This window comes from Heterodontus francisci, chromosome 44 (genome assembly GCF_036365525.1).
Source record: "Heterodontus francisci isolate sHetFra1 chromosome 44, sHetFra1.hap1, whole genome shotgun sequence".
Lineage (NCBI taxonomy): Eukaryota > Metazoa > Chordata > Chondrichthyes > Heterodontiformes > Heterodontidae > Heterodontus > Heterodontus francisci.
Genome location: NC_090414.1, coordinates 19,788,951 through 19,799,411, shown reverse-complemented (window position 1 = coordinate 19,799,411; position 10,461 = coordinate 19,788,951).

The following is a 10,461-nucleotide window of genomic DNA, read 5'->3' as shown; positions in this document are numbered from 1 at the left end:
CAGCCCTGAGTCACATCAGCGCCACGACTGAACGAATGGCCCACATGGAAACATTTAGTCATTAACTGTTTTTTTTTTATATAGAGATGTGAGCAGAATTCCCAAAACAGTCGCTGTGTCAACAGAGAGATTACTATTTGTTCAGGAAATCTGCTTCAGGTGCTTCCTCCCCGAGTCACGCTCCGCTTTTGCTTTGCAATTACAGCCGAGTCTGAGTTAATCAGAATCTCCAAGTATTGTGCAAGTTAGGGGCTTTCTACAAGTGACATTGTAATATTGCTGTGTTCTATTACAGACTGGGACAGTACTGTCTTATATTACAGACTAGGACAGCATTGTGTTATATTAAAGACTGGCACAGTATTGTGTTACATTACAGACTAGGACAGAGCTGTCTTATATTACAGACTGGGACAGTGCTGTGATGTATTACCTTCTGGGACAGTGCTCTGTTATATTACAGACTGAGACCGTGCTGTGTTATATTACAGACCAGGAAAGTATGTGTTATATTAGAGACCAGGACAGTGCTGTGTTATATTACCTTTCAGGACAGTGCTGCGTTATATTACAGACCAGGACAACATTATGTTATATTACCTTTTGGGACTGCACTGAGATATATTACAGACTGGAACAGTGCACTGAGTGCTGCTGGAGAACACAGAGTGTGAAGAAGGAAGTTGTTAAGTGAGGGAGTTCGATAAGGAGGGAAATATAAATTAAGGGGAAAAAAATTTGAATGCACAGAATGTAAAGTGGGAGTTTGGTGCGTGAGGGAGCAGCTCCTTTCTTTATTTCTTTCTTCTACCTTTTTTCAGCCTCAAGTAGCTGTCTATCTTCGGTACAGGGGAAGAAGCTGATTGGTAAGTAATTGGTATGTTATTCTACTTCTCATTGTAATAAAAATTTTTTAAAGTTATTGTATGGCAGGTGAGCTCGGCCAAATGGAATGTATGTCCTGCGGTATGTGGGAAGTCATGGCCGCACTACGTGTACTAGACGAACACAACTGCAGGAAGTGTCACTGACTGCAGAAGCTTCAGCTCCGGGTTTCAGAACTCGAGGGGCGGCTGGAGTCACTGTTGTGCATCTGCAAGGCAAAGGATTACATGGATAGCATGTTTAGGGAGGTGGTCACACCGCGGGTTAGGAGCATGCAGGCAGAGAGGGAATGGGTTTCCGCCAGGCAGTCTAAGAGAACCAGGCAGGCAGTGCAGGAGTCCCCCCGAGTCTATCTTGCATGCAAATCAGTTTTCCATTTTGGATACCGGTGAGAGTGATGGTTCCTCAGGGGAGTGCAGCCAGAGTGAGGTCCGTGGCGCCATGGGTGGCTCAACTGCATAGGAGGGGAGGAAGAAGAGTTGAAGAACAACAATGATAGGGGATTTGATAGTCAGGGGATCAGACAGGCATTTCTGCGGCAATAAACGTGACTCCAGGATGGTGTGTTGCCTCCCTGGTGCCAGGGTCAAGGATGTGACGGAGCAGCTGCAGGACATCCTTCTGGGAGAGGGTGAACAGCCAGATGTCGTGGTCCACATTGGTACCAATGACATAGATGGGAAGAGGGATGAGGTCCTGAAAGCAGATTTGAGGGAGTTAGGAAGGAAATTAAAAAGCAGGACCTCAAAATTAGTAATCTCAGGATTACCCCTAGTGCCACATGCTAGTGAGCATAAGAATAGGAGGATTGATTGATTGAACATGTGGCTGGAAAATTGGTGTAGGAGGGAGGGCATCAGATTTCTGAGGCATTGAGACTGGTGCTAGGGCAGGTGGAAACTGCACAAGATGGACGGGCTACATCTTAACAGGACTGGAACTAATATCCTCACAGGGAGATTTGCTAGTGCTGTTGGGGAGGGTTTAAACTAGCTTGTCAGGGAGATGGGAACCTGAGGGGTAGCTCAAATTGGAAGGAAGTAAAGCTGGTAACAGGAAGTAGAAAAGTAGCAAGTAACATTAGAAGGCAGGTGAAACAAAAGCAAGTATCAACTAGGCTTCAAATGCAGAATGTCAAGAAGACAAGGTTAAGGGCACTCTACCTGAATGCATGCAGCATTCGCAACAAGGTAGATGATTTAAATGCCCAAAATTAGGTAAATGGGTATGATCTAATTGCCATTACGGAAACCTGGCTACAGGGTGACCAAGACTGGGAACTGAATATGCAAGGATATTCTACAATTAGGAAGGACAGGCAAAAAGGAAAAGGAGGTGGTGTTGCGCTGATAATAAGGGATGGGATCAGTACATCAGTAAGGGAGGATCTCCGATCAGAAGAACAAAATGTGGAATTTGTTTGGGTGGAGTTAAGAAATAGCAAGGGGCAGCAAACATTGGTAGGAATTGTTATAGGCCACCAAGCAGTAGTAGTACTGTGGGGCACCGTATTAATCAGATTAGAGAAGCATGTAGCATGGGTAATGCACTAATCATGGGTGCATATAGACTGGGTAAACCTAATGAGCACTAATGCTGTGGAGGACGAGTTTCTGGAGTGTATTAGGGATGGTTTTCTAGAGCAGTATGTTGAGGAACCGACTAGAGAACAGGCTATTTTTGATCTAGTATTATGCAATGAGAAAGGGCTAATTAATAATCTTGTTGAAAAAGAACCTTTAGGGATGAGTGACCATAATATGATAGAATTTTATATTATGTTTGAAAATGAGGTAGTTCAATCTGAAGCCAGGGTGTTAAATTTGAACAAAGGAAGTTATGAAGGTATGAGGGGCAAATTGGCTGAGGTGGATTGGAAAACTAGATTAAAAGGTATGACAGTACACAGGCAATGGATAATCTTTAAAGAAATATTATATAGTTTACAGCAATTATACATTCCTTCAAGGCACAAAAACCCCAAAAAGTAAAGGCAGTCAACCGTGGATAACAAAGGAAGTTAAGGATTGTATAAGATTAAAAGAAAAAGCCTATAAAGTTGCCAGAAATAGTAGTCAACCTGAGGATTGGGAGGATTTTAGAATACAGCAAGGGAGGACCAAGAAACTGATAAAGAAAGGGAGAGTAGAATATGAATGTAAACTAGCAAAAAACATAAAAACGGACTGTAAAATCTTCTATAGGTACTTAAAAAGGAAACGTTTGGCTAAGACAAATGTGGGTCCATTACAGGCAGAGTCAGGAGAATTTATAATGTGGAATAAAAAAATAGCAAAGAAGCTAAATGATTACTTTGTGTCTGTCTTTACTGAGGAAGATACAAGAAATCTCGCAGAATTAGAGATCCAAGGGATTAGGGGGAATGAGGAATTGAAGGAAATTAGTAGTGGTAAGAAGGTTGTATTGGAGAAATTAATGGGGCTGAAGGTTTATAAGTCCCAAGGACCTGATATTCTACATCCCAGAGTGTTGAAAGAGGTAGCTTTGGAGATAGTGGATGGATTGGTGAACATCCAAAATTCTATAGATTCTGGAATGGTTCCTGCAGATTGGAAGGTAGCAAATGTCACCCCACTATTTGAAGAAGGGTGGGAGAGAGAAAACAGGGAATTACAGACCCATTAGTCTTAGATCAATCATTGGGAAAATGCTAGAATGTGTTCTAAAGGATGTGATAGATGGACACTTGGATAATAATGATCTGATTGGGCACAGTCAGTATGGATTTATGAATAGGAAATCATGTTTGATGAACCTGTTGGAGTTTTTTGAGGATGTTACTAACAGAATTGATTAAGGGGAGTCGGTGGACGTGGTATACTTGGATTTTCAGAAGGCTTTTGATAAAGTTCTCCACAGGAGGTTGGTTAGCAAAATTAAAGATAGGAGGTAATATACTGGCATGGATTAAGGATTGGTGAACAGACAGAAAGCAGACAGTAGGAATAAAGGGGTCATTCTCGCGTTGGCAGGCTGTGACTAGTGGGGTACCACAGTGCTCAGTGCTTGGGCCCCAGCTGTTCACAATATATATCAATGATTTGGATGTGGGGACCAAATGTAATATTTCCAAGTTCGCGGATGACACAAAACTAGGTGGGAATTTGTGTTGTGAGGAAGATGCAAAGAAGCTTCAAGGAGATTTGTACAGACTTAGTGAGTGGGCAAGAACGTGGCAGATGGAATATAATGTGGAAAAATGTGAGATTATCCACTTTGGTAGGAGGAATAGATATGCAGAGTATTTCTTAAATGGTAAGAGATTAGAAAGTGTAGATGTACAAAGGGACCTGGGTGTCCTTGTTAATAAGTGACTGAAAGCTAACATGCAGCTGCAGCAAGCAATTAAGAAGGCCAATGGTATGTTAGCCTTTATCGCAAGAGGATTTGAGTACAGGAGCAGTGAAATTTTGCTTCAATTGTAAAGAACCTTGGTTAGACCACAGCTGCAGTACTTTGTGCACTTCTGGTCCCCTTACCTTAGGAAGGATATTATTGCCATAGAGGGAGTGCAACGAAGGTTCACCAGACTTGTTCCTAGGATGGCGGGACTGTCCTAAGAAGAGAGATTGGGGAAACTGGGCCTGTATTCTATAGAGTTTCGAAGAATGAGAGGTGATCTCGTTGAAACCTACGAAATACTTAAAGGGATAGACATGGTAGATGTAGGTAAGATGTCTCCTTTGGATCAGGAGTCTAGAAGCAGGGGACACAATTTCAAAATAAGGGGGAAGATACTTAGGACACAGATGAGGAGAAATTTCTTTACTCAGAGGGTTGTGAATCTTTGGAATTCTCTATCCCAGAGGGCTGTGGAAGCTCAGTCATTGAGTACATTCAGAGCAGATATTGACAGATTTCTAAATACCAATGACATAAAGGGATATGGGGATAGTGTGGGGGGAAAAGGCATTGAAGTGGATGATCGTATTGAATGGCGGAGCAGGCTCGATGGGCTGAATGGCCTAAGTTATGTTCCTAAGTTATGTTGAACTTGTATAAGACACCAGCTCGGCCTCAGCTGGAGTATTGTGTCCAGTTCTGGGCGCCGCACTTTAGGATGTCAGGGCATTGGAGAGAGTACAGAAAAAATTCACGAGAATGGTTCTAGGGATGAGGAATTTCAGTTATGAAGATAGATTGGAGAAGTTAGGACTGTTTTCCTTGGAGAAGAGAAGGTTAAGAGGTGATTTGATAGAGGTATTCAAAATCATGAGGGGTCTGGACAGAGTAGATAGAGAGAAACTGTTCCTACTCGTGAAAGGATCGAGAATGAGAGGGCACAGATTTAAAGCATTTGGTAAGAGAAGCAAAAGTGACATGAGGGAAAACTTTTTCACGCAGCGAGTGGTTAAGGTCTGGAATGCACTGCCTGAGAACGTGGCGGAGGCAGGTTCATGTGAAACATTCAAAAGGGAATTATACATTTATATGAAAAGGAAGAATGTGCAGGGTTATGGGGAGAAGGCAGGGGAATGGAACTGAGGGAATTGCTCTTTCAGAGAGCCAGTGCCAACACGATGGGCCGAATGACCTCCTTCTGCATTGTACTGATTCTGTGATTCTGTGCTGTGTTATATTATAGACTGGGATAACACTGTGTTACATTATCTTCTGGAACAGTGCTGTGTTATGTTAGAGACCGGGACAGTGCTGTGTTATCGCACCTTCTGGGATAACACTGTGTTATATTACAGACTGGGACAGTGCTGTATTGTATAACAGACCAGGACAGCACTGTATTATATTAGCTTCTGGGACAGGGCAGTGTTGTATTAGAGACTGGGACAGTGCTGTATTGTATAACAGACCAGGACAGCACTGTATTATATTAGCTTCTGGGACAGGGCAGTGTTGTATTAGAGACTGGGACAGTGCTGTATTGTATAACAGACCAGGACAGCACTGTATTATATTAGCTTCTGGGACAGGGCAGTGTTGTATTAGAGACTGGGAAAGTGTTGTATTATATTACAGAGCGGGATAGTGCTATTTTACAGACTGGGACAACACAATGTTTTATTACCTTCTGGGACAGCACTGTGTTGCATTACAGATTGGGACAGTGCTGTGTTATATTACAGACTGGGACAACACTCTGTTGTATTAGCTTCCAGGGCAGTGCTGTGTTATATTACAGACTGGGACAGTGCTGTTATATTATAGATTATACACAGAAGTAGTCTGTGTTATATTACAAGTTATTATATAATCATAGTAATCATAATCATAGAGAGATACAGCACTGAAACAGGCCCTTCGGCCCACCGAGTCTGTGCCAACCAACAACCACCCATTTATACTAACCCTACAGTAATCCCATATTCTCCTACCGCCTACCTACACTAGGGGCAATTTAGAATGGCCAATTTACCTAACAACCTGCAAGTTGTGGGAGGAAACCGGAGCACCCGACGAAAACCCACGCAGTCACAGGGAGAACTTGCAAACTCCGCACAGGCAGTACCCAGGATCGAACCCGGGTCGCTGGAGCTCTGAGGCTGCGGTGCTAACCACTACGCCACTGTGCTGCCCCATTATATACAAGTCTGGGACAGTGCTGTGCTGTATTACTTCTAGGACAGTGTTGTGTTATATTACAGACTGGAACAGTACTGTGTTATATTACAGGTTATACACAAGACTGGGACAGTGCTGTGTTATATTACAGACTGGAACAGTACTGTGTTATATTACAGGTTATACACAAGACTGGGGCAGTGCTGTGTTATATTTGATAAAAACTACAGCACTGCTCACATCCTCAGGACCTCCCAAAGCACTTCACAGTCAATGCAATACATCTGAAATGTCGTCACTGTTGTAGGCAATGCAGCAACCTCCCACAAACAGCACTATGATAATGACCAATGAACTAATTTTTGATAATTGAGGGATAGATATTGGCCAGGAAATGAGAGGAAGCTGCTCTGCTCTTCTTCAAATAATACTATGGAATCTTTTCAGCTCACCTCCGAGGGTAGGCAGGGCCTCAGCTTAATGCCACATTTGAAGGACGGCTCCTTTGACAGTGCAGTACTCCCTCAGTACTGGCACCATCAGCTGTGATTTGATACTCTAGTCTCTGGAGTGTACCTTGAACCCTGACTTGGAGGTAAGAGTGTTACCCACGGACCCATGGCTGACATCTAGCACAAGCACCTCTGCCATTGTTTTGTGGTGAATTTCTTTCCTATTGTTTAGTTTATGACCGACTCCTTTTATTTCAATCGCAAGTCTCTCGTGAGGAACCTTATCAAATGCTTTCTGAAAGTCCAGATAACACTCCACATGTGCTTCTCCCACCAGTCCTGTTACATCTGCACGAGAGTTTGGTGAACATTTGTCGCATTTCAGGCACTAGTGTCAAATATGTTTGAAAGAAAAGCACAAGAAAGCCGGTCATTTAAATGCTGACCGAGAGCCAGGAATTACAAGCACCTGCCAATCTGCCCATTACCCTATCGAACACAGTTAAACTCTAACTGCCTTCAGGCTTTGTTTGCTTACAGCAATGAGACTTTGTGTCTGTAAAGGGATAGGCCCCTGAGACATCTCTTCACCTTAGCTACGGAAAAGCCTTAGCTATGGAAAAGTTCATTGTGTGCGAGATGGTACAATGGTTATAAAACATCGTAGCCTCGCAATAACCCACTCGCAAGTTTTGTCTGGCAGGCCCGTGTCCTTGAGAGCCCTGTGAGAGCCTCAGAGTTTGGTCTTTTTGTCATTAATTGCTCCTGACTCCTCGCCACTTTTCCACTCTTGTAAATATCAGGCTGTCAGAACGCCCAGGGATCAGATCCGTGACCTTTCTGCAAAACTGGAACAATCTTTGCTATTTCTCAATCTTTCTGGATCGACCCTGGTTTTTAATGAACTGCTGCACAGTCCAGCCATGGATTCTAACCTCATTTCCTGAAATATTACTGGATGCATTCCACCTGGGTCTGTGCCTTATAAATATTCAAATATTCTGTGTTTTAATGGCCAGTTTATCACTGGTGCCTATTTACACTGTACATCTGGGTGCAAAACCTGGAGTTATTGGACAGTGGTGAAAAATTGTGTCTTCTGCCTGCCTTGCATTGCTTTTGTGTACACCTCACTTCCTCTTTTTGAATTCATTCCCATCACGACCCCTCCTTATTCTCTCCTTACCCGAAGACGCAAACTTGTCCTGAGGCAGGACCTCCACTACTCAGCTGTGACCAAGCCTCATGCTCCAGCTCAGAGGCTGAGCATCAACAGGCTATTTGACCATGGGAGGCACGACATTCTCTCCTGAATGGGTGTCTCTGGCACGCACACATGCACTCACTTACATACATACACATACACACGATCAGCAATCAGAAGCTGGGTTTCTGAGTGATGTTTTCCCCTCCCTATTCCAGGGAGCAGGGAGCTAACTTGAACTGTATTGGCCTCATCACTGCCCAGTTACCAAAAAATTGATAGAAAATGTAGGACCTGCCTGTTGGGTGCAGCACAAATTCACTTCACCAGCAGAGACCTTGGGGAAGTTATTGAGCTGAGTCCCTTGTTAAAGGAATCTGCCTGTTCTTGGGCTCAACTTGACCCCAGGACATGCTGCTTAACCCCTTCCCTCTGTCAAAAAGAAGAGTTAGACATTAGCTGGTTTGTTGTTTGATTGTTGGATGCAGAGAAGATTCATATTTTTAAAATCAACAAATTACTACGAAACAATCTGAAATAAAAGGAGTAAGAACACCAGTCATTTCCTCCTATTTCTTGATAAACTGGCCTCTGCCCAAGGGCAGGAGCCCTGGATTTAAAAGTAACCGCCAACCCAACCTTCCCTCCTCGACAGCCTCCGCTTGGCCTCAGGACGTGCCCAATTCCAGAACCTTTCCACTGAGAATACATAGCAGCAGAGGAACAGGAGTCGGCCATTCGGTGCTTCAAGCCTGCTCCGCCATTCGATAAGATCTTGGTTGTTCTGATTATGGTCTCAACTCCACTTTCCTGTCTGCCCGCCCCCCCCCACCCCCCCCTCCATAACCCTGGACTCCCTTGTCTATCTAAAAATCTACCTGACTCAACCTTAAATAAATGCAGTGACCGAGCCTCCACTGTTTTCTGGGGAAGAGAATTCCACAGACTAACAACCCTCAGAGAAAAAACATTTCTCCTCATCTCCGTCTTAAAAGAGAGACCTATTATTTTTAAACTGTATTTCGTTGTTCTAGTCTCCCCCACAAGAGGAAACATTGTCCTAGTATCCACCTTATCAAGTCCCCTCAGGATCGTATATGTTTCAATAAGATCACCTCTCATTCTTCTAAACTCCAATGGGTAAAGGCTCAACCTGCTCAACCTTTCCTCATAAGTCCTTCATCCCAGGAATGAGTCCAGTGAACCTTCTCTGAACTTCCTCTAATGCAATTATATCCTTTTTCAAATAAGGAGACCAAAACTGTATACAGTACTCCAGATGTGGTCTCACCAAGACCCTGTACAGCTGCAATAAAACTTCCCTACTTTTATATTCCATCCCCCTTGCAATAGCTAACATTCCAAATGCCTTCCTAGTCACTTGCTGTATCTGAATACTAACCTTTTTGTGATTCATGTACCAGGACACTCAGATCCCCCTACACCACTGAGTTCTGCAATCGCTCTCCATTTAAACAGTATATTACTTTTCTATTCTTCCTGCCAAAGTGGACAAGTTCACATTTTCCCACATTATACTCCATCTGCCAAATTTTTTCCCACTCACTTAACCCATCTATATCCCTTTGTAGGTTCTTCATCAGCAAATGTGGCTACCATACATTTGGTTCCTTCATCCAAGTCATTTATTTAGATTGTAAATAGTTGAAGCCCCAGCACTGATCCCTGTGGCACTCCATTAGTTACAGCTTGCCAGTCCGAAAAAGACCCATTTATCCCTACTCTCAGCTTCCTGTTAGCTATCCTGTACTTTATCCACGCTAATATGTTACCCCCTACACCATGCACCCTTATTTTTAGTTTAGTTTAGTTTAGAGATACAGCATGAAACAGGCCCTTCGGCCCACCGAGTCTGTGCCGACCATCAACCACCTATTTATACTAATCCTACACTAATTCCATATTCCTACCACATCCCCACCTGTCCCCTATATTTCCCTCCAACCTACCTATACTAGGGGCAATTTATAATGGCCAATTTACCTATCAACCTGCAAGTCTTTGGCATGTGGGAGGAAACCGGAGCACCCGGAGGAAACCCACGCAGACACAGGGAGAACTTGCAAACTCCACACAGGCAGTACCCAGAATTGAACCCGGGTCGCTGGAGCTGTGAGGCTGCAGTGCTAACCACTGCGCCACTGTGCCGTAACTATGCAGTAACCTTTGATGTGGCACCTAATCAAATGCCTTTCGGAAATCCAAGTACACCACATCTACAGGTTGCCCTTTATCCACTTTGCTTGTTACTTCCTCAAAGAACTCTAATTAATTAGTTGAACACAATTTCCCTTTCGCAAAACTGTGTTGACTTTGCCTGATCCCATTCTGATTTTCTAAGTATCCTATAACCTCCTT